Source organism: Lissotriton vulgaris, chromosome 5 (genome assembly GCF_964263255.1).
Source record: "Lissotriton vulgaris chromosome 5, aLisVul1.2, whole genome shotgun sequence".
Taxonomy (NCBI): domain Eukaryota; kingdom Metazoa; phylum Chordata; class Amphibia; order Caudata; family Salamandridae; genus Lissotriton; species Lissotriton vulgaris.
The window spans coordinates 1939031010-1939056669 of NC_141693.1; the positions used below are offsets into that span (position 1 = coordinate 1939031010).

General features: G+C 47.7%; 1 protein-coding gene across 1 annotated transcript in view; it reads left to right on the top strand.

Moving 5' to 3' along the window:
* The window catches only part of LOC147717809 (uncharacterized), a 299575-nt gene that overhangs the window by 273249 nt on the left and 666 nt on the right, over positions 1-25660 (top strand). The window lies entirely within an intron of this gene.

The following is a 25660-nucleotide window of genomic DNA, read 5'->3' on the forward strand; positions in this document are numbered from 1 at the left end:
TGGCAATGATGCAGTTGGCATGCCTCATATGCACTGATCCCCAGATTCAAGGGTGGTTATGGGGTTCCCAGCAGACCGATAAAATTGCCTTGTACGCCGATGACATTCTGCTTTTCTTAGCCGATCCAGAGAACTCCGGCCCACGCAGCCTGGAAGTGCTCCGGTCCTTCGAGGATGTCTCGGGCTTGTGATTCAACCCTGCAAAATCCACTTTGGTCCCCCTTCACCCCTCACGATCCTGCTTTGATTGGCAGTCTACAATCCCTCTGAGGAGACAGTCATTTAAATACTTGGGTATCTGGATAACCCTGCTCCCTGAACTGGAATGGGGTCTCAACCTTACCCCTCTGGTTACAAAAGCAAAATCTGATCTCAAACGTTGGCAGTCCCTCCCGCTTAACCCTCTTGGTAGAGGAGCACTTTTTAAAAAGATGATCCTTCCACATTTTCTATACATTCTACAGAACATTACTTTTCATCTCCCAGGCAGTTGGTTTTGTGAGTTTGATGGGGTGATTACAAAGTTCCTGTGGGGGAATGGCAGACAACGTATGGCCCTGGATACCTCCCTTTAGTGGAGGTATGGGAGTGACCACCCTCCACCTTTACTACCGTGCCACCCGGCTTATTGTCATTCACGATTGGTTTGCTGGGGGTTGGTCTGACCCGGCTTACCGGATCGAGCTTAGGAACATGGACTATCCTCAGCTGCAGCCCTGCCTATATGGCTCCCCTATATCCCACAGACTATTCCACCCATTACCAGGGCAGTCCTAACTCACTGAACATACCCCCCATGGCACGGGACCTGGCTGTCGGAGGTAGCGACCCTCAGTGGGTTTCGCGAGTGGGACCGGATTGGGATTACACTTATTGGGGACATCTGGGTTGGGGACAACATCTGAGCCTTCTCCGATCTGCAGCAACGACACTCACTCTACCCGACAAAGTTTCACAAATACTTGCTTGCAACTCCACCACGCCCTCCTTGCACAGATTTCCCCTGGTACCTCACTTCCCGAATTTAATCCGCTCGAGGCGCAGATCATGATGGGTGACTTGGGGAAAGGGGAGTGTCACAGATCTATCGCTCGCTGGTGAATAACAGCCCAGCCTCCTTGGATGAGCTGCGAACGCGCTTTCCCCTTAAAATAAGCAGATGGGTGAGACGCCCTCATGGAACCCAAAACTCTAATTACCTCCTCCAAATTGTGCCTTATCCAACTCTATCATCTCCACACAGCAGACCTGACTCTGGTACGCCTACCTAGGGCGGACCAACGTCCCCTACCTGACTTTACCCGATGTGGCCATTTCCCAGACGGTTTCTATTGCATGCAGTGTCCCGGTCTCACCTCCTTCTGGGCGGGTGTAGAATCTGAACTTACACAACCACTGTGTTGGCAGGTCCCACACGACCCCCTAAGCCTCCTCCTAGGAGTCTTTGATTGATTGTATGGCTCTCGAGCTGAAAAACGATTTTTGGGTACGGCGGTGGGGGTTGCCAAGCGGGATATCGCCGCTGCCTGGTCCCAAGCTAATCCTCCTACTGTTCGTAAATGGCGCAGAGTGGATTGGTGCGCGGACCAGGAGGAACCCATCTGTAAGGCTAGGGGGTGCTCTGAAAAGTTTGAGAAGATATGGGGCAAATGGTTAAATCTACTTTTTTGAAGTATGTGTCAGCTTCCCCTTCCTGCGATTGCCTTTTCCCTCCACAGGACACGTTGTGCTCATGGACGATTTCCTTGTCTTGTGCCTCCTGTTGTTTGAATGTGATGTGTTTTGCTGCATTGTGTATTTCATGGCTGCCCTTTTTTGTTTTAAGTATTGAAAATGTCAATAAGATTGATTATCAAAAAAAAAACTATAGTTTTTTGGGTGACATTCCTTGCACACCGAAGAAGAATTTAGAGGTGCAATAAATGTCTTGCAAGAGGCACGGTGGGACCTCTGATATGATGCGGAAAGAAAAGAACTGACATCAGCGCAAGAGAGTGGTGCCTATATAAGCCCCACACATCAATTCTGCTGAGGAACAGCATCTGTACGGAGCTGCAAAGGTGCCACTGAGGTACTGCTGAAAGGTTGCCAGGTCCAGTCTGATGGAATTTACGGCTAGAAGTCTGTATCAGAATAAATAAAACTAAAGATAATGTTACAGTATTATGATGCATACCAAAATCTGGTAACTCTGGTACATCTTTGTAGAACTCTGTGTATTACGTGAAGGTGGACTTTCACACTTTCCATTAAAAGCTTAAACTTCTTATTGTAAATTAGGAAAGGGAAAGCATTCAATATATATAATATTTCAGGATCAATACTCATCCTGAAAGAACCAACCTTTACCCAAATGAGTCATTCTGAATATCCCTATCTAAGCAAGCATAATTTAATACAATCATTGCTAGAGCGCTGGTTTACATTTGTCAGCTTAATGCCTAGGCTAATTTTAATACCCAAAGGATTTAAATACATACCTTGCCCATCAAGCCTGTAGATTGCAGAATGGTTGTTAAACTGAGAATATATTTTTTTCCAGTAAATTACTTATAATGTCCCAAGACCTCTAGTCGCTCCCCACACCGCACGGCTCCTCCTGGTTGCCCGTGACTGCCCCTCTGCTGCTGCTGCCAAGGGTTCACCCCTGGTGTGCCTCTGGCACCTGTTCTGTTGTTTTTTGGTTTGTTGCTCTGTTTTTTCCCCCATTCCTGGCTGTATAATTTTTCTTTTTTCCCTCTGTTTGCCGCTCGTTTTCGCCCTTGCCCTCTGTGCCCCCATACCGATTCCCGCCGCTGCTCCCCTGCGGCCCGTCCCCTTTTTGCCTTCTGTGCCCACTACCCTGCCCATTGGCCGCCCGCTCCCGCCTCCCAGCTGCTCCTCCCTCCCACTTCGCCTCTTATGGAGGGCGCCGCGCAGAAGCGCAGAAGCGGAGCGGAACCCCTGGACCCCGCGCCACCAGCAACACCAGACTGCACTACAACTCCAGCACCCTCCACGCACTCAACACCGGATGAGACCACCCCTGCTACCAGGCCACCCCGAGGTGCACCCAAGGGCCCTTCGCCTGACGGAACTGCAGAGTCACCAGCATCCAGCCCTACAAACCACCAACCAGCGAACCCAACCACCTCCGCTGCATCCTCCTCAATACCCGCTCCGCTCGCAAGCACGCCATTGAACTCTGGGACCTCCTAGACTCCACCGCACCCGACGTCACCTTCCTGATGGAGACCTGGCTGAACGCCACCTCAGCACCAGACATCGCCATAGCCATCCCACAGGGCTACAAGATCTCCCGCCGAGACCGCACCAACGGAGTTGGAGGGGGAATCGCCATCATCCACAAGGACACCCTCAGAGTCTCGACAAACACCAACGACACCCTCACCACCGCAGAGCACATGCACTTCCAGATCCACACCGTCCCCAACACTACCCTCAGAGGAACACTCGTCTACAGACCACCCGGACCACAACAACAGTTCTGCGACACTATCGCCGACCTTTTCATCACCCACGCCCTCGTCTCCACAGACTACATCCTCCTCGGGGACCTGAACTTCCACCTCGAGGACAACAACGACGCTAACTCCACCGCCCTGATCGACAACCTCGCCAACCTCAGACTCAAACAACTCGTAACGGCACCCACCCACGTCGCTGGACACACTCCGGATCCCATCTTCTCCGCAAGTCCCCACCTCTCCTTCAACCACACCACCGAACCCCACTGGACCGACCACAGATGCATCCACTTCACCTTCAGGAAATTCACCCCACACCACCGCACCCAACAAATACCACTCCGCTGCTGGGGCAAGGTCACCAAGGACCGACTGACTACCACCCTCGCCCGGTGACCACCCGCCGACCCCACCGACCCAGACACCGCCGCGACCATCCTCAAACAATGGATCAACGGCTGCGCCAACATCCTCGCCCCTCTCAAGACCTCCACAACTAACCACACCATCAAGAAAGCCACCTGGTTCACCGAAGACCTCCGGACCTCCAAGCGCACCTGCCGGAAGCTGGAGAAGAAATGGCTCCACGACCGAACACCAGACAGCCATACTGCCCTCAAAAGCGCCACCCGCAGACACCACCAACTCATCAGGACTGCCAAGAGGACCGCCTTCAAGGACCGATTAGGGATGTACCATGTTACAACGCATACCATTACAACTACCTACTGTTACAACGCGACCATTACAACGCATACCATTACAACGCATAGCGCTTAGAGGTGCTGGATAGTGGTAAGTATAATTTACTATTCCAACTCCAGTCCCCGTGGACACTAGGGAAGGTGTTGGATAGTAAATTATACTTATTCCCTATCCTAGAGCGCCCCCAGCGCAATGCGTTGTAATGGTATGCGTTGTAAAAGTTGCGTTGTAACAGTAGGTAGTTGTAAAAGATGCGTTGTAACAGGTGTATACCACCGATTAGACAACAACGCACACAACACGAAAGAGCTCTTAAGCATCGTGAAAGAACTCTCCAAACCCAGCTCCAACACCAACGACATCCCACCATCACAAGACCTTTGTGACTCCCTGGCCACTTTCTTCCACTGCAAGATCATCGACATCCACGACAGCTTGAACACCGACACCCCCACACCCACCACCGTTCCGACCACCCCTGCGATCACCACCCACACATGCCGCCTGACCGCCTGGTCTCACATCAGCGACGAGGACACCATCAAAACCATGAACTCCATCCACTCCGGATCCCCATCCGACCCCTGCCCACACCACATCTTCAACGAAGCCAGCACAACCATCGCACCCCACCTCCAGAAAACAATCAACTGCTCCTTCGAGACAGCAACCTTCCCGGGAACTGGAAGCACGCCGAGATCAACGCCCTGTTGAATAAGCCCAAGGCGGACCCCAAGGACCTCAAGAACTTCCAGCCCATCTCCCTACTCCCGTTCCCGGCGAAAGTCACGGAGAAGATCGTCAACAGACAGCTAACCCGCTACCTCGAAGACAACAACATCCTGGACCCATCCCAATCAGGCTTCCGCAGCAACCACAGCACCGAGACCGCCCTCATCGCCGCCAACGCCGACATCAGGATCCTGATGGACAAAGGAGAAACATCCTCCTGGACCTATCAGCTGCCTTCGACACGGTCTGCCACCGCACCCTATCAGCGCGCCTCCATGACGCCAGAATTCAAGAGAAGGCCCTGGCCTGGACCACATCCTTCCTCTCTGGCAGAACCCAGAGCGTCCGCCTCCCTCCCTTCCGCTCAAGAACCACCGAGATCATCTGCGGCGTCCCACAGGGATCCTCCCTCAGCCCGACGCTGTTCAATATCTACATGGCTCCACTCGCCCACGTCGCACGACAACACAGCCTCAACATCATCTCCTACGCCGAAGACACCCAGCTGATCATATCCCTCACCGAAGACCCCAACACCGCCAAAGCCAACCTCCACAGAGGAATGAAAGCCGTCGCCGACTGGATGAAGGACAGCAGACTGAAACTGAACTCAGACAAAACAGAGGTCCTCATCCTCTGACCCACCCCCACCAGCCTGGGATGACTCCTGGTGGCCCACGTCGCTAGGCACACCCCCGGAACCCACCGACCAGGCATGCAACCTGGGCTTCATCCTCGACTCTTCCCTCTCAATGATCAAGCAAGTCAACGCCCTCTCCGCGTCCTGCTTCAACACCCTCCGAATGCTCCGCAGGATCTTCAAGTGGATCCCCCCCGACACGAGAAAAACAGTCAACCAGGCCCTCATCACCAACAAACTCGACTACGGAAATGCCCTCTACTCAGGAACAACAGGCAAGCTCCTGAGACGACTACAACGAATCCAGAACGCCTCGGCAGAACTGATCCTCGACGTTCCCCGACGCAGCCACATCACACCCCACCGGAGAGGCCTGCACTAGCTACCAGTCAACAAGAGGATCACCTTCAAACTCCTCATCCACGCACACAAGGCGCTACACAACACCGGACCATCCTACCTCACCAACCGACTCAGCTTCCACACCCCCACCCGCAACCTCCGCTCTGCCACCCTCGCCCTCGCCACAGTTCCTCGTATCCGGAAAAACACCGCCTGCGGCAGATCCTTCTCCTACCTCGCCGCAGGCTTTATAAATGCTTGATTGATTGAAGACTTAGGAAACAAATGCAACAAAAACAAGTGTTTTCTTCATTTTTTTTAGGAAAAAACACATACTAAGCTCATTCAGATAGGACACGGTTTTAAACTCATCCTCACCTCGGATAATGTCCTTAAATTAAACATCCACCTTATCCCTCTAGCTAATGGTCTTTCTTTTTAGGACAAACACCTGAAATTTTGCATTAAAACAGGATATTATATATTTGGATTAGACAACATATACAAGTGAATTTAGATTGCATATGTTACAAATAATCCTAAAAGATTGGTCTATCACCAGTACTTTGAGAAGCTATGCAGCTGTGGCTCATTTGATTTAAGCTAGTAATGTCAGTCAGTTCTCTAACGTTGTTATTCCAATATCTCACACTAATGTAACCTGTTAGAAATGGTGTTTCTGGTTGGCTGGGGTATGCACCTTAGCCAAGTAGAACCCACGACTCTAGTCAGGGCAAGTAAGTTACACACCAGAAAAAAACCTGTTCTCACTCTCTGGTTGCTTGGCACAGAGCAGTCAGGCTTATCATCAGAGGCAACGCTTTTGAGTAACACACTCACACAAAAACACAATAAATACACCACAAAAGAGACTCCACACAAGATTATATAAAAAATATACAGTATAATATAGATAAACTCATACCAAAATGACATGAATCATAAATACTGTGCACATTATGCAAATACTGACATAGTATTCATTATCCTGGAAAATGCAAGAATCAAAACAAATTACATCATAACATCAGTGCATATAATGCCAGTTTGATTAGAACATATGAATCATACAATATATCAATAAGCATAAAGACTTTGTAGGTACTGCAGACTGGTTTAGAAACTCCACATGAATCCCACATATACCACAAAAAACATAGGGCCCCCGCCTCTGGGCTCCTACTAGCAGGATTATGGTAGCTCCTAGTGAGCCCAGCTGAAACAAGTGTATTTATGCCCAATTCATGGTCCGCAAGAGCATCCGCACACCTACTCAACCCAATATTATAATTCAAGCAAACATCCAAGGAGCTACTCCGCATGAGGCAAGTTTTCACGTGGGGATTAGGGCCCTCTGTCAAGGTTTGCCACCACTGGTCAAGTGCCCCCAAAGCAAGTCCCACATGTGGGGGAACACCCACCGTCGAATCAGCAAGGAGATTTTTCTGGGTCCCCCACATGCAGAGAATTCAAATTATAGCTGCCTGCTAGCACGCAGTGCAGATGCTGAAGCAAGTGCAGACTTACTCTTTAAAACAGGCCGGTCCGCCCGAGCAGGAATGTGGGTCGGCAGTGCCTCTTGGCCTGCTCCCCACAGTACCTTGAGAGTGGAGGTGATCTGAGAAGTAGTAGGATAGATTATTTTCTTATTAACGTGGAATTATGGCAGAGGGTGAGGGACATGGAGGTCCTGTCCTCCCTTGAGGGGCACTATGGATAACGTAACAGCAGATGTAATTCTGTCCAATGATTGCCGCAGGTTAAAATGGTCAAAGATTTCTGAGGACGAGGGCACTTTGAATCGGATTAAATCAACACTTGCAGATTCTCTTACTGCCCTCTCACAACTCGACCCTAATGAGGATACTCTTCCTGCCCTCACAATAGCTCATGAGGCCCTATTTGCTAAGTTGAGATCCTTTTTTATAAAATCGCAAAAAAGAACCAATATGTTCCCTATCCACAAGTCGGCTAAGTGGAACGATGGGGCATGTAGGGTAGCTTACAGAGATCTATCTAAAGCCATAAGGGCAGGTGCAATGCAGGAAGTAAGGAATTTGAGGTCCGGTTACAAGGCAACCCAAAAACCGGGCCAAGAAGGCCTTCAACGAAAATAGATGGTGGGACTTGTTAGACGCTAGTAATGGGAAAAATTGGTGTCGATTTTGGCATCTAATCAAGTGGGGTAGTGACAATCCCGGTCCGGCACCAGTCAACAATGTCCCTCCAGAAGTTTGGGTAGCACACTACCAAACCCAATTTTCATCCCCTGCAAATAGTCCTGGGCAGTATCAATGTGTGGCCCCGGAGTCAGCCTTAACATTTACCATAGGGGACATAGAGCATGCTCTTGATGGGGTAACCGCAGGTAAGGTCCCGGCCCGGATTGTATCCCGGCAGATATATTTAAATCTGACAGGGAGAATTAGATCAAATATATTCTTATTTTTGCGAATGGCTTGGCCAGAGGTGCCCCCATTCCAGAATCCTGGCGTGGGGCTGAAATCATCCCCATTTACTAAAAGGGGGATCGTTCCAGCCCATCCAATTATCAGCCCATAAGCCTTATAAACACGATGCAAAATTGGTGGCCAGATTAGTGCTATGCAGGATTAGAAGATGGATCGATGACAACGAAATTTTACCCACCTACCAAGCAGGATTTCGCTCCCATGCTAGCACTATCGATCAAGTTATCAGATTCATGTTGATATATTGGAACACAGTGATTTTAGTTGGGGGGACCTTGTATGCAGCATTTATAGATCTTAAATCTGCATTTGATCTAGTGCCCACAACAAGCTGTGGGACAGTCTTAAGAAACAAGGGATGCCCGCGGAGATCTTCTATTTTATTATAAAATTACATGAATCTACCTATGCCCAAGTCCGATGGAGTCAACAGGGTGAGTTAACAGAATGTTTTCCTGTGAACAAGAGAGTTCGGCAGGGGTGTGTTCTAGCCCCTACCCTCTTCTCGTTGTTCATAAATAATGTTATCTCATACTTCATCGATTATTTTACGGACGCCCCAACTCTTGCTGGATCGAGGGTTCCTCTTTTAATGTTTTCAGACGATACTTTGATTCTGTCTAAAACGCAAGCTGGTCTGCAAAGAGCCCTCAACCACTTCAGTCTTTTTTGTAATGACCATGACCTAGTAGTCAATGTTGACAAGATTAAGTTCATGGTCGTACACAAACATAAAAGAGGAAGAGCTAGGCTGGAAATTAATAATTTGTCCTTGGAACAAACCGACTCCTTTACATATCTGGGCGTGACTATGGGCAAAAGGATGAACTGGAAGCCACAAGATCTGTTAGTCTTAAGGCACAACCAACTAGCAGTGGCCCTTTTAAAAGAAAACCGATTATCTCAAACTAAACCAGTATCTCTGGCTATAACTATCTATCAAGGGAAGGTCAGAGCCTCAATTGTTTATGGCGCTGAACTTTGGGGATTTGAAAATCTAGTTCCATTAGTCCAAGCACAAAACAGGTTTCTGAGGGCACTGATCGGCCTTCCACAATCGACACCACTCAGACCACTACTTGCAGATCTGGGTTGTATCTCATTTGAGGAAGCTGCGGGCTTTAGACCTCTCGCCTATTGGCGAAGACTTTGGACTACCCCAGAGTTAGCTCCTTGTGCGCAAGCATTTAAGCACATACGAGATGCTGACAAATCTAACAAAATCACATGGTTACAAAAGATCAAGTTATAGGAAAGACAGGAGGGAACCCATAGACCACGTTGGGATGGGTGTATCATGTAAACAAAAAAACAATTCCCAACAGGTATTATTTAAAAGACGGTTTCAATTGAGTATGCCACAGGCATTACTGAGAACAGAAAACAAGGAGTCAAAAAGGTTTTGAAAGAGGGGTGGTATTATTCACCAAGGACAAAGGGGCATTCAATATGCATTTACAGTTAAGACAGCACTGTAAAGATTAGATCTTGTGACAACCCAGTGGCACTTGGTGCAAGGTGCTATATACAGTTTTAAGTGAAGTAAAAAGTGCAAGTGCTTTTTAAAAACAGCATAAGTGGCGCATAGATGAAAGTATATACATCAATTAAAGCTTCAATTACAAAACAAGTTACAATCACTTGGAAAAACAATTATTTTCTGGTAAGAGCTTTAAATGCGATATGCGTCATATGATTCAGGCTGTGTGGTCGACGGCGTTTCGATCCCCTTGGGTCGGGATCGTCATCAGGACGGGGTTGTCGATGAGTACAGTGCTGTGGACAAAGGAGGGGAGTAATGAGCGGGGCAAACCGAAGGGGCGGGGGGAGGAGGGGGGGGTGTGGGGTGAGGAGTGGAGGAACATGCATTCGGACTGAATCGCTTAAGGTGTATGGTGAAAAGGAGAGGGTGACTGTAGTGGTGGCCAGAAAGGGAGGGAGAGTGCAACTTGGGGGTGGCTAGTGTGGAGGGTTGGCAAGGAGTACAAGGAACCTCTAAGTGGAAAGGTGATCCACACATAAGGATTGGGATGTACACTTACAAGAAGCCAAGCAAGGATGCGTGGCTGGCGGCACACGGCGGTTATTAAGGCCAGTTGCTGGAGATAAAAAATTAACGTTAGTACAGAAACGCAAGTGTGTTAAGTGATTACGAGGGAGGGTCTAGATGTGTCAATACCTGGTAGTGGTTCGTCCTAGGACTGCTCACGTACTTGGGCAGCGTCTGGGTAAAGGAAGAGAGAGGGCGAGCGGTCAGTTAGCTAATTATAGCTCCGTGAGCGAGCAGGCATTTGCTCCTGTGTGGGATCTAGGCGTGCAGTCTCTAGGAAATGCTCTTACCTGAAGGAAGGAAGGGCACAGAAGGCAGGAGCTCATCTGGCGTGGCTGTTCGGCAATGAATGCGGGAGCAGACCGCGTCCTCCATGTGTGCTGGAATATGTCCAGCCTGCCGCGAGGGGGAGGCGGAGTTAGGACGCATACCGTGGGCGGGGTTAGGGAGTGTTGGGGAAGTGTCGCGAGGCGATTGGCGAGTGTGAGAGCGGGGGGCGGGGATTGGAAAAGACTGGGGAGGGGAAGAAGGGCGAGGGCTTGGGTTCCTATGGAGACCGAAGTAAACAGGAAATGTCAGTATCAGAACGTCGTGAAGGCGGGCGGCCGCGCTAAGGGAAGCACGGAGAGAGATGTCCAACCACTCGGAGGCATGTGTAATAGTAAGGTCCCTGTAGTGACGATGTGGACAACATCTTGGGCCAAAGGGTACAAATAAATGTATAACAATAATTACCACAATACAATAAGGAAAATAATCATACTGCACTGTAAGATGAGAGCGGATAACAATCGAGCATGTATTTAACATGGAAGAAAGGGGTTGAGGTATAAAACCGGGTGGTTAGTTTACAGAAAGGCATTAAGGCTTGGGAGGGACATTGGGACCAGTCTGTGGTCCTGGTCTGGATTAAGGATCATTTTAACAACAGTACAGATGTCATACATTTAGTGTAGGTAGCAAGGTGTAAAAATGAAAAAAGGGAGTAAGGGAAAGAATTAGATGGAGATGGTACTGGTCCATTCATCAAGGGTGTTGAGCCCGTGGTTGACCGAGTCAACCCTCGCGATCCATTTGCATTCGGCTCTGTTGAGCACAGCAGTCATGTCAGGTAACATGACTGCTGTGCTCAACAGAGCCGAATGCAAATGTCAGGTAACATGACTGCTGTGCTCAACAGAGCCGAATGCAAATGGATCGCGAGGGTTGACTCGGTCAACCACGGGCTCAACACCCTTGATGAATGGACCAGTACCATCTCCATCTAATTCTTTCCCTTACTCCCTTTTTTCATTTTTACACCTTGCTACCTACACTAAATGTATGACATCTGTACTGTTGTTAAAATGATCCTTTCATCCAGACCAGGACCACAGACTGGTCCCAATGTCCCTCCCAAGCCTTAATGCCTTTCTGTAAACTAACCACCCGGTTTTATACCTCAACCCCTTTCTTCCATGTTAAATACATGCTCGATTGTTATCCGCTCTCATCTTACAGTGCAGTATGATTATTTTCCTTATTGTATTGTGGTAATTATTGTTATACATTTATTTGTACCCTTTGGCCCAAGATGTTGTCCACATCGTCACTACAGGGACCTTACTATTACACATGCCTCCGAGGGGTTGGACATCTCTCTCCGTGCTTCCCTTAGCGCGGCCGCCCGCCTTCACGACGTTCTGATACTGACATTTCCTGTTTACTTCGGTCTCCATAGGAACCCAAGCCCTCGCCCTTCTTCCCCTCCCCAGTCTTTTCCAATCCCCGCCCCCCGCTCTCACACTCGCCAATCGCCTCGCGACACTTCCCCAACACTCCCTAACCCCGCCCACGGTATGCGTCCTAACTCCGCCTCCCCCTCGCGGCAGGCTGGACATATTCCAGCACACATGGAGGACGCGGTCTGCTCCCGCATTCATTGCCGAACAGCCACGCCAGATGAGCTCCTGCCTTCTGTGCCCTTCCTTCCTTCAGGTAAGAGCATCTCCTAGAGACTGCACGCCTAGATCCCACACAGGAGCAAATGCCTGCTCGCTCACGGAGCTATAATTAGCTAACTGACCGCTCGCCCTCTCTCTTCCTTTACCCAGACGCTGCCCAACTACGTGAGCAGTCCTAGGACGAACCACTACCAGGTATTGACACATCTAGACCCTCCCTCGTAATCACTTAACACACTTGCGTTTCTGTACTAATGTTAATTTTTTATCTCCAGCAACTGGCCTTAATAACCGCCGTGTGCCGCCAGCCACGCATCCTTGCTTGGCTTCTTGTAAGTGTACATCCCAATTCTTTCCCTTACTCCCTTTTTTCATTTTTACACCTTGCTACCTACACTAAATGTATGACATCTGTACTGTTGTTAAAATGATCCTTAATCCAGACCAGGACCACAGACTGGTCCCAATGTCCCTCCCAAGCCTTAATGCCTTTCTGTAAACTAACCACCCGGTTTTATACCTCAACCCCTTTCTTCCATGTTAAATACATACTCGATTGTTATCCGCTCTCATCTTACAGTGCAGTATGATTATTTTCCTTATTGTATTGTGGTAATTATTGTTATACATTTATTTGTACCCTTTGGCCCAAGATATTGTCCACATCGTCACTACAGGGACCTTACTATTACACATGCCTCCAAGTGGTTGGACATCTCTCTCCGTGCTTCCCTTAGCGCGGCCGCCCGCCTTCACGACGTTCTGATACTGACATTTCCTGTTTACTTCGGTCTCCATAGGAACCCAAGCCCTCGCCCTTCTTCCCCTCCCCAGTCTTTTCCAATCCCCGCCCCCCGCTCTCACACTCGCCAATCGCCTCGCGACACTTCCCCAACACTCCCTAACCCCGCCCACGGTATGCGTCCTAACTCCGCCTCCCCCTCGCGGCAGGCTGGACATATTCCAGCACACATGGAGGACGCGGTCTGCTCCCGCATTCATTGCCGAACAGCCACGCCAGATGAGCTCCTGCCTTCTGTGCCCTTCCTTCCTTCAGGTAAGAGCATCTCCTAGAGACTGCACGCCTAGATCCCACACAGGAGCAAATGCCTGCTCGCTCACGGAGCTATAATTAGCTAACTGACCGCTCGCCCTCTCTCTTCCTTTACCCAGACGCTGCCCAACTACGTGAGCAGTCCTAGGACGAACCACTACCAGGTATTGACACATCTAGACCCTCCCTCGTAATCACTTAACACACTTGCGTTTCTGTACTAATGTTAATTTTTTATCTCCAGCAACTGGCCTTAATAACCGCCGTGTGCCGCCAGCCACGCATCCTTGCTTGGCTTCTTGTAAGTGTACATCCCAATCCTTATGTGTGGATCACCTTTCCACTTAGAGGTTCCTTGTACTCCTTGCCAACCCTCCACACTAGCCACCCCCAAGTTGCACTCTCCCTCCCTTTCTGGCCACCACTACAGTCACCCTCTCCTTTTCACCATACACCTTAAGCGATTCAGTCCGAATGCATGTTCCTCCACTCCTCACCCCACACCCCCCCCCCTCCCCCCGCCCCTTCGGTTTGCCCCACTCATTACTCCCCTCCTTTGTCCACAGCACTGTACTCATCGACAACCCCGTCCTGATGACGATCCCGACCCAAGGGGATCGAAACGCCGTCGACCACACAGCCTGAATCATATGACGCATATCGCATTTAAAGCTCTTACCAGAAAATAATTGTTTTTCCAAGTGATTGTAACTTGTTTTGTAATTGAAGCTTTAATTGATGTATATACTTTCATCTATGCGCCACTTATGCTGTTTTTAAAAAGCACTTGCACTTTTTACTTCACTTAAAACTGTATATAGCACCTTGCACCAAGTGCCACTGGGTTGTCACAAGATCTAATCTTTACAGTGCTGTCTTAACTGTAAATGCATATTGAATGCCCCTTTGTCCTTGGTGAATAATACCACCCCTCTTTCAAAACCTTTTTGACTCCTTGTTTTCTGTTCTCAGTAATGCCTGTGGCATACTCAATTGAAACCGTCTTTTAAATAATACCTGTTGGGAATTGTTTTTTTGTTTACATGATACACCCATCCCAACGTGGTCTATGGGTTCCCTCCTGTCTTTCCTATAACTATTAGGTGCAGCCTGCTCGCTGCGAGAGGAGTACCTCTGTGTACTCGATCCAATCTACCTCATTTAATTAGGTACACATCTGTCCAGGACCCTCCGGCCTGCACAAGATGTCCAAGGAGTCCCTCACTTATTCAGAGGAATATATCCAATCTAGACTTACTGGGCCCTCATTGTTGTCAGGCCCCCAACAGTCAACATCCACCTCCACTGCCCCCAACACGTCCCGAGTCCTTTTGGATCAACTCGAGAAACTAAAGAAAAAGCAGATCAGAACGGATCTACATGCCCGTATGCTCACAGATTACCTACAGTCTGGTGTCATCCCTCTAGGTCTTCAAATCCGGAACACCCCGGCCATTTTCACACAGGACCCCAAGTTTCGAGTCAGCTTCAGCCACCTAGCGACGACTTGCTCTCGCCACTGGATGGTCTTGGGAATTGACACAGCGATAGAACATAGCCGCCAAGAGCTTCAAGAAATTGAAGAATTAGAGAAACGTATCCTAGAAGACACCACCATCACTGACGCCAAAAACCTCCTAGAAAAAATATACAACTCTATTGCCACTTTCAACACCTTTGAGGTCAATAAGAAGACCAATAAAATTGAGAAAGACATCAAGAACTACAAGAATGATAATACGTATCCTTATCTAAACGAGGAATTCTATAACACACATCAGAACCAGCCAAGATCACAAAATTGGGGCCGTTACAGAAACAACCAGCGCGTCACTTTCTCTGTCTCGTCAAACAGCTCAGGAGACGATACTGACGCTACTACCTCTGGTCCACAGCCACTACTCCCACCCGGTTTTTTAGGACGAGGTCGAGGCCGCGGCCAACACTCACAACCACAGAATCGTCAGACAAGGGTAAAACAATACCAACCACCAGTACCAGGCAACAGACAAACTCGCAACCGATACTACCAGTGGGGCCAACCCCAATAATGGACAAAGAAATTACAAATGCCGTAACGTCCATTCCTATTTTCAACTTGTCGGACCACAATCTGACATCCACAGAAACGAAACTTCTGTCGCGTGGTCTTTCTTTTGTGCCAACGGTTAGAACCAACTTCTTGGATCTCCAGTCCAACCTCCTGAAATTCTTCAGAAGAATCCGACTGAAATACTTTTTCTCCGACAAACCAGATACCAGCTGGCTAGAGATCTCCCCATTTCGGCCACCCTCTACCTTCAATCCTCCCTCGCACCAAATGCCACCGGAAATTCTGACTTTTGAAAGACTTGTCCTGAAAGAAGTAATGGAACTCAAGACCACTCCGCGCTACGTCCCTTACAACCTGCCCTGGGAAGAGAAAGAAGCACTTGCCACCCTGCAAAATAACCCGGGAATAGTCATCAAACCCGCGGACAAGGGAGGTGGGATTGTTGTCCTCAACAACACTGAATACGACAGAGAGGTGGAGCGACAACTAACTAACCACGACCATTACCGTGCTCTAACAAAAGATCCTCTTCCAGACATAAGACAAAAGATTCTCTCTATAACAACTGCAGCAAGAGATAACAACGTCATCAATAAAAAAGAATTTGAGTTTTTGAACAATCCACACCCCAGGACTCCTATCCTGGGGTGTGGATTGTGGAGTGTGGAGAAGTGTGGCTCAATGGTTAGAGCGGCAGACCCTGATGCAGAGTTCTGGTCCGGGACCAGGGTTCAATTCCCGCCTCGGCGGGTCTTGGGCTCATAATTCCTCGGACCTGATTTCTCGCCTCGGTGCCTATTCTAATCATGGGTCCCACTCTGCAACTCTGGGCAATAGCTTGCTTAACCTCCACACCGGCCCCAACAGCGCTGTGGATGCCTGGCTTCACCCTGGGGCTGCCCAGGAGTGGACACTTCACAGGGAAAGCCAGGAGGGGTTCCACAGCGGTATGAGTAATAGCGCCAGGAAACCGCTTGGTGACAGTGCGCTCTACAAATACCTTGACATTTACATTTACATTACATCCTTTATGTACTTCCCAAAATACATAAAGACGCCAGAAATCCACCTGGACGCCCGATCATATCGGGTTGCGGTTCCATCTTGGAACCCCTTGGCAAATATGTGGACTCCGTGATAAAAGAGTTTGTGCCCATCACGGACACCTACATCCGTGACACTATGGATCTAATTAACACCATTGAAGATAAACCCTTCGATATGGACAATCAAATAATGGCAAGTTTGGACATTGAGTCCCTCTACACAAACATTCCCCACTGTGAAGGACTCAACGTAATCAAAAATTTACTGATCACTAGACCACAACCATCCAAGATTCCGACTGATTTCATTATGGACCTTCTAAGAGTGGCCCTACAAAACAATTACTTTCTGTACAAGAACACATACTACCTGCAAATCAAGGGAGTAGCAATGGGGGCTTGCTTTGCTCCAAATTTTGCCATACTATATGTACATGCCCTTGAAAAGTCATTGTTCCTTAACCCAATCAACCCGTATCGACCCCAAATCCATCTGTGGCGTCGATACATTGACGACATTTTACTAATCTGGAATGGCACAGCTAACTCTTTACAGCCGTGCATTGATTGGTTAAATTCTTCCCAGGAACACCTAAAATTCACACATGAAACCAAGTCAAATGACCTACACTTCCTTGATGTCACGATACATGCGGAGGAAGGCAAAATTGGAACGGTGCTCTATCGCAAACCAACTGAACGGAACACGTTGCTGCACTATTCAAGCAACCACCCCAGAGGTCTACGCGATGGCCTCCCATTTGGCCAATTCCTCCGCATCCGGAGGAATTGCAAATGGCGCAAGGATTACTTCAGGGAGGCGGACATTCTAGTCTCCAAATTGATCAACAGAGGTTATCCACGACGTCTGGTGAAACAGGCTAAGAAACGGGCATGGTATAACCACCGGGAGGACCTACTAAGGCCAAACCAAAACCAAAAAACTTTGAAAAGGATCCCCTTTGTCTCAGTCTTCAGCCCGGACAGTAACAGAGTTGCTAAAATAATTAAAAAGAACTGGACTGTGCTACGATCAGAAGAACAATTCAACGCACCTCCCTTGTTCTCTTACCAGAGAGGGAACAACATCGCTAACCACCTCGTCCGTGCCATCACCTGGCCGACCACCAGTACTGAGAAAAACACCATCACAGCAGCATGGGGTATGCCCCCTATCATTGGACATTTCAAATGCCAGTCTTGTAGTGTATGTGAATTGACACTAAACACTAAAGAATTTAAATTCAGGGGACAAACACACCAGCTCACTCATCAAACCAATTGCAAAACTCAAAACGTGATTTATGCTATCCGATGCCCATGTGACCTGATCTACATCGGCCAGACAACGCAAATGGTGAAACAGCGGATCATACAACATAAAAGCAGAATCAACTGCAAGGTACTTACAGCACCTCTGGTCTCACACTTCATTGAGCATTCCCATATGGACACGGACCTCAGATGGCAGGTCATTGAGAAACCTACCCTACCCCTCAGAGGAGGTAACATGACTGCTGTGCTCAACAGAGCCGAATGCAAATGGATCGCGAGGGTTGACTCGGTCAACCACGGGCTCAACACCCTTGATGAATGGACCAGTACCATCTCCATTTAATTCTTTCCCTTACTCCCTTTTTTCATTTTTACACCTTGCTACCTACACTAAATGTATGACATCTGTACTGTTGTTAAAATGATCCTTAATCCAGACCAGGACCACAGACTGGTCCCAATGTCCCTCCCAAGCCTTAATGCCTTTCTGTAAACTAACCACCCGGTTTTATACCTCAACCCCTTTCTTCCATGTTAAATACATGCTCGATTGTTATCCGCTCTCATCTTACAGTGCAGTATGATTATTTTCCTTATTGTATTGTGGTAATTATTGTTATACATTTATTTGTACCCTTTGGCCCAAGATGTTGTCCACATCGTCACTACAGGGACCTTACTATTACACATGCCTCCGAGTGGTTGGACATCTCTCTCCGTGCTTCCCTTAGCGCGGCCGCCCGCCTTCACGACGTTCTGATACTGACATTTCCTGTTTACTTCGGTCTCCATAAGAACCCAAGCCCTCGCCCTTCTTCCCCTCCCCAGTCTTTTCCAATCCCCGCCCCCCGCTCTCACACTCGCCAATCGCCTCGCGACACTTCTCCAACACTCCCTAACCCCGCCCACGGTATGCGTCCTAACTCCGCCTCCCCCTCGCGGCAGGCTGGACATATTCCAGCACACATGGAGGACGCGGTCTGCTCCCGCATTCATTGCCGAACAGCCACGCCAGATGAGCTCCTGCCTTCTGTGCCCTTCCTTCCTTCAGGTAAGAGCATCTCCTAGAGACTGCACGCCTAGATCCCACACAGGAGCAAATGCCTGCTCGCTCACGGAGCTATAATTAGCTAACTGACCGCTCTCCCTCTCTCTTCCTTTACCCAGACGCTGCCCAACTACGTGAGCAGTCCTAGGACGAACCACTACCAGGTATTGACACATCTAGACCCTCCCTCGTAATCACTTAACACACTTGCGTTTCTGTACTAATGTTAATTTTTTATCTCCAGCAACTGGCCTTAATAACCGCCGTGTGCCGCCAGCCACGCATCCTTGCTTGGCTTCTTGTAAGTGTACATCCCAATCCTTATGTGTGGATCACCTTTCCACTTAGAGGTTCCTTGTACTCCTTGCCAACCCTCCACACTAGCCACCCCCAAGTTGCACTCTCCCTCCCTTTCTGGCCACCACTACAGTCACCCTCTCCTTTTCACCATACACCTTAAGCGATTCAGTCCGAATGCATGTTCCTCCACTCCTCACCCCACACCCCCCCCCCTCCCCCCGCCCCTTCGGTTTGCCCCGCTCATTACTCCCCTCCTTTGTCCACAGCACTGTACTCATCGACAACCCCGTCCTGATGACGATCCCGACCCAAGGGGATCGAAACGCCGTCGACCACACAGCCTGAATCATATGACGCATATCGCATTTAAAGCTCTTACCAGAAAATAATTGTTTTTCCAAGTGATTGTAACTTGTTTTGTAATTGAAGCTTTAATTGATGTATATACTTTCATCTATGCGCCACTTATGCTGTTTTTAAAAAGCACTTGCACTTTTTACTTCACTTAAAACTGTATATAGCACCTTGCACCAAGTGCCACTGGGTTGTCACAAGATCTAATCTTTACAGTGCTGTCTTAACTGTAAATGCATATTGAATGCCCCTTTGGCCTTGGTGAATAATACCACCCCTCTTTCAAAACCTTTTTGACTCCTTGTTTTCTGTTCTCAGTAATGCCTGTGGCATACTCAATTGAAACCGTCTTTTAAATAATACCTGTTGGGAATTGTTTTTTTGTTTACAAAAGATCAAGGCCACCCTAACGGAAATGGGCCTCGCCCACCTCTGGGAGGACCCTGAAGGGAATGATTTCCCCTCAAAAACTGATTTTAAAGCCCTAAATAGGGATATGGTTAGCCAAAAGTCTTTGTCTCGGGTGAACAGTGCTTCCCTAACTGGCATCTTTCTGGATCACAAAATAGAATTCAGGCTGGAGGCCTACTGGGACACCATTACGAGCCCAGGTGACAGGAAACTCTACCACCAATTTAGAGTGCACTCTCTCCCCCTAAAACCTTTTACTAAAAAATGGGGGACCATTCAAGACACCAAATGTTATTTCGGCCCATGTGAGGAAGTGACCTTATCGCATGTTTTGTTTGTGTGCCCTGCTTACAAGGGCCCTCATCATAAATGGCTCAAGCCAGTTTGTACTTTACTAGGCACAAGATCTTCTCAAACGGCTTTGCGAATCCTAAAAACCGATACTAGTAAAGGCATAGTTATTGCTATGGCTAAGTTCTGGAGTTGGACGTGGGCCCTTAGAAGGACTAGTTTGCAGGGGTCTACGTAACATGATAATGCTGAGTAATTTGTCATTTTAATTTAAATGTATAAAGCGCATTATCACCCAGCGGTCTCTAAGCTCTGCAGAGGGCACACCTGGACTCGATGGATTGGGTAGGCTGGCTTAAATTGGGCCCCAAGCTTCTGAGAAAAGCAAGGTCTTCAGCTTTTTCCCAAAGAGGAGGAGGTTCACTTCCTTGCGTAAGTTAACCAGGAGGCTGTTCCACACCGGGGAATCAATGTGGAAAAGGCTCTCTCGCCCATGGAGGACAGCTTAAAGCGGGGGCAGACTAGTAGACAGGACTCTGCTGACCTAAGCATTCTACTGGGTACATAGTTGGATAGGCGGTCCTTGGAGCTAGGCCGTACAAGGTTTTATGTGTAATGCAGAGGCCTTTGAACTTGATTCTCTGCCTGAACGGGAGCCAGTATAGATCGCGCAGTAGGGGCGTAGCGTGTACTCGTCTCAGTTTCTTAAAAATTAATCTCTCCACGTCGTTCATGACAACCTGCAATCTGGTTAACAAATGTTGTGGAAGACCAGAGTACAAAGAGTTGCCATAATCTAGACGCGACAATATCAGTAATGAGACTGCCCGTCTAAGTGTGGCAAAGGAGAGGAGCGGAGATAGTTTACGCAGCTGTCTCAGTAGTCCAACGCAAGCTCCCACAACTGCCGACACTTGTTGTATCATGGACAGTTTGGCATCAATTTTGATGTCAAGACTTTTCACAACCATGGCAGGTTTTGGAGAAGGCCCAGGTTCTTTTGGCCAGAAGAGCTCATTCCAAGGACTGGAGAGTGTGGTAACCACCAGAACCTCGGTTTTATCGGGGTTAATCTTTAAAGAGTTAGCCGACATCCAGTTGACAGTGAATTTTAAAATGTGTTGCATTCTTAGAATGGGCCGTTGATGAACTGTCAATCTGGATGATAAGTTGGGTGTCGTCGGCATAGTTATAAATCCGACACTCCATCTGATTCAGTGCGGAGATCAAGGGCTGTAGATAGACATTAAAAAGCAAGGGAGGTAATGCTGAGCCTTGGGGCACACCACAAGAAAGGGTGGCTGGTTGAGACACCAGATCAGGTAACTGGACCCTCTGAGAACGGTCTTCAAGAAAGGAGGTGAGCCAGGAGAGAGCCCTATCTTGAATTCCTAGGCCTGCAATCTGCAACAGCAATTGCTCATAATTGACCATGTCAAATGCTGCGGACAAGTCCAACAGCACCAGGACACACAACATTTTATTGTCTGCCCTAAGTCTCTGATCATCCAGCACGGAAAGTATGACCAATTCCGTGCTGTGATGTGCCCAGAAACCGGCCTGATTACATTCTAAAAGAAGATTATCTTCCAGATGGCGTTAGAGGGATAACAGAATGTGCTGTTCTTAGCTTCTTCAATCTACTTTGCTCATTAGAATGAAATTTGTTGCTAAAACCTTGTAATATGGATATAATGTTTCTTTTATGTTTTTTATGCGTTTTTTTTAGAGGAAATGATATATAACTATTTTATAATCATTTTATTCCTGACATGTGCTTAGAATTTTTAAATAATTAGATTATGAGCTGTTTAATATCTTTTTAGGAAAAGTCATTATGTTTGTTTTATTTGCCCTGTATTGTGTTATGTGTTTTTTATGATTACTCATAATCGAATAAAGACGAATTTGAATTTGAGTGGAGGTGATCTTCGCACCCCCACCGAGTCGGTCTGCATATCTCTGCGGGCCTCAGGAGTGAGGACTGCGGCAGTCCAACAACCAGGCGTTCCCTGGGGGTGGCCAGCTCTGGCCTCATCGGCGTCTCCTGCATTGCCCAGGAAAAGTGTACTTCAAGGAGGGCTGCCCTGAGAGGCGCTGCAGCGGCTCCCCCTCAACAGGGCAGGAGTCGACAGACTCAGTGGCATTGCCCAGGCAATGAGCCTCACTCTTACCCAGTGAGCCTGAAGACCCCTGATCTCTCTCTGCTGCACGTCCCCCACAAAACATCGGGTGCCCAACACGGCTCTGACTGGGAGGCTGAAGAAGCGCTGACTGAAAAGAAGAGCACTCAACATGCGCTTTCATATGAACAGACCCACAGCCTGTTCCAAGCTGCCCTTCGGAATCCTTCTAGATCCCACACTAACAGGGAGGGGGCAGGCCAACCAATCCCTGAAGAGCACTGACAAGAACAGGGAGGGGGCAGGCCAACAAGTCACTGAAGAGCACTGAGGCACACAGAGCAAGTAGGCAGGTTGCAGGTCAGCAAATAGGGTAGTATACAAAGTGGCAGTCCCTCCTACAGCCCAGCAGTTAGCAGGCAATGTGTAACATGTAGAGCCAGCAGCGTCTGGTTTCAAACCCACGCAGTGTCTAAAACAAGATGCCAGAGCCCCTGTACTTATACTCAGAAATGCCATTGTTCAAGGGGTGACTTCAAACGAAGCTTTTGCAGTGCACAACAATCCACTTCAACCCAGCCCTGGCTCCAGATGATCAGTAGGGGTTGTCAGCCCTTTGTGTGAGGGTAGGGCACAACCTACACAAATGTAAAGTGTGAACACCTCTCCCCGTCCATGAAGACCATCAGTATGAAGATGAATGCAGATGTTAACCCTGTCACACCCAGCCATTCCTGTGTTGTGGCTGTCTGGAATGTATGCACAAGGCCTAGCTGTCACCCAGCCCTCCCTAGAAGTAGATTGGAGTTAAGCTGCAAAGCACAAAGAGTCATAAGCACAGAGAAATGCCCACTTCTAAAAGTGGCATTTCTAAAATAGCAATGTAAAATCCAACTACACCAGTAAGTAGGATTTATCTACCATTGTAAACATACCAAACATGACAATGCCACTCCCTTCAGATCAGGAGTAACCACTTAAAAGTATATAAGAAGATTCCCAATGCTAGCCTTTGACAGGAGTAGGCCTCACTACCAAGAAACATGCCACACATAAAGACACAAGTCCTACCTTTAACTTACACTACACCCTGCCCATAGGCCTACCTTAGGAGTGACTGATGTGTACTAAATGGGGAGTTTAAGCCTTGGCAAGCAGTTTTAAATGACAGGTTACAGTAACCTGTGCACAAAGGCCCTGTGGAAATGGCAGGCCTGAGTCATATTTGAAAGGCTATGCCTGTGGGTGGCACAAGCAGTGCTGCAGTCCCACTAGTTGCATTTACTTTACAGGCCCTGGGTATAGGGGATAACACTTTACAAGGACTTACAAGTAAATCAAATATGCCAAACAGGTGTAAACAATCATACCATGTTTCGAGGAGAGAGCACATGCAGTTTAGCACTGGTTAGCAGTGGCAAAGTGACCAAAGTCCTAAAGCCAACAAAAAGAAGGTTAGATAAATAGAAGGAGGAAGACAAAATGTTTGGGGATAGCCCTGTAGAAAGGGCCAGGTGCAACCTAACCCATTTTGGAAAATCAATTAGCGTAGGCATAATTCTGTCCTGTCCCAACGAAAAATATTTAATGATATTTTAACATCTACATTGAGAAACGAGAATTGAGCAAAATTTGAACATTGTGTATGGTTTTTGTCAAGTTTAACTAAATACTGAAACAGCTATAGGGCCAATGGTACACCCTTTCTTTAAATTATGTGGATAATGTATGCTCCCAAATGAGGAAATTGCATAAAAGTTAATTTGAAAACGATCTAATCTAGTGTTCTTCTCCATACAGCTAATTGCTGCTATGTTCTCCTTTTAACAGAATTGACATTCTAAGTTAATTACTTTTGTTCCAAAATAAGCAAAGCAACTTGTCTTTATCTATAAAATCCTGGGGCCTTATTTATGAAGGCCTTGCGCCACCGGTGCGTCACTTTTTCCCATTTTAAAAGTGAAGCAAAAGTGGTGCAAGACCTTCATAAATAAGGCCCCTGAGTTCTCCGTGAGTCAGCCATCCATTCCTCTTAATGTAAATTATCATAAAAATTGAAGAAAAATCTAATACATTTGAAGAAGATTCCTCTCTCTGAAATTTTTTACAGGATCCATACATTTGAGTGGGCTGGATTATTCCTTCTGATATTCATGACGTATGTCACTCCAAAGATGTTTAGTTTCTCTTGTTTTGGCCAATATTCATGTACAACTGCATCCATTGCTATCTATTTGACTAAGCATACCTGCTCAAACATAAATGTGCAAATTAAAAAACACATAGCTATAAAGGCAGAAGGGCTGTGGTCTTTTCAGCCGGAGTATCTAGGACTCTCACTCTTACTGAAAATGGGCTCAGACCTACAGTTAGCATGTGGGATCCACTGTTTAATGCTAGTGTGGAGTTGATTTGAGTTTTGCCAGGGGCTGGGCTCCTGACAATTAATGACAAAGGGTTGGGTCTGTTGTCAATCTCTGGGACTCTTTTTTCATTGAAAGTATTTTTTTTGGTGCTGACCTTCTGCCTGTGTCTGTTGTCCTTTCTTTGAATAAAAGTGTGTCTCTGTCTCTAAGTCTCTTCAGACCACAGTGCGGTCGTGAATGGCTGTCAGTGTTTGGAGCTTTCTCTATTAATGACATTTGGGGTCTGACCAGATGCCAGTATCCAGGGCACTCATCTTTTATTTTTTTAGATGACAGAATGACTCTGACTTGCTAGCAGTGTTTGCATCCCTGTATTTTAACGCCTTAAATCATAATGTGGTCCTCACCTGTGTGTGTCTGGGGGCGGGGGTTGCCTACTGAGGTGGTCCTCAGGTCTGATACCTTCATAGGCATGGGAAAATGTTATAGCAGCTCCTACTGCTAGGATCAAACTGTGGTTAAAAAAACAGCCAAGCACTGCCCTTTTCAGCACATATCAGGTTTTTCCTTTTTATCCCAGGGACCCTAAAAATCCTAGCGCCGTTTCTGGTAGTCCTTCCTGTGCCACAGAGGCTATATAGATATGTGTTACATCCCACATAAGAGCTTCTCCATGCAATATGGCAAGGAAAACAAGAAGCCACTCCCATGGCCCCATATCCCCTCACATAATATCTTTCCAAGACAACCCTGATCACATTTTGCTCTGTCCGACTAGGCTTGGCTGAATTCCATTTGGTTAATTATTGGCCACATGCAAACACCAAGTAGAAAAAAGGAATTCTCATACCTGTTGTTTTGGAATCTAGTTTAAGTAAAGCAATTTAACATCTACCCCGTATGATTGCTACAATTTTCTGCCTTTGTAAATTTTTTTCTTCCTGCCAGCGGTGCATAGCTTAGTCCCTGTAACTAGCACTGGTTGACGA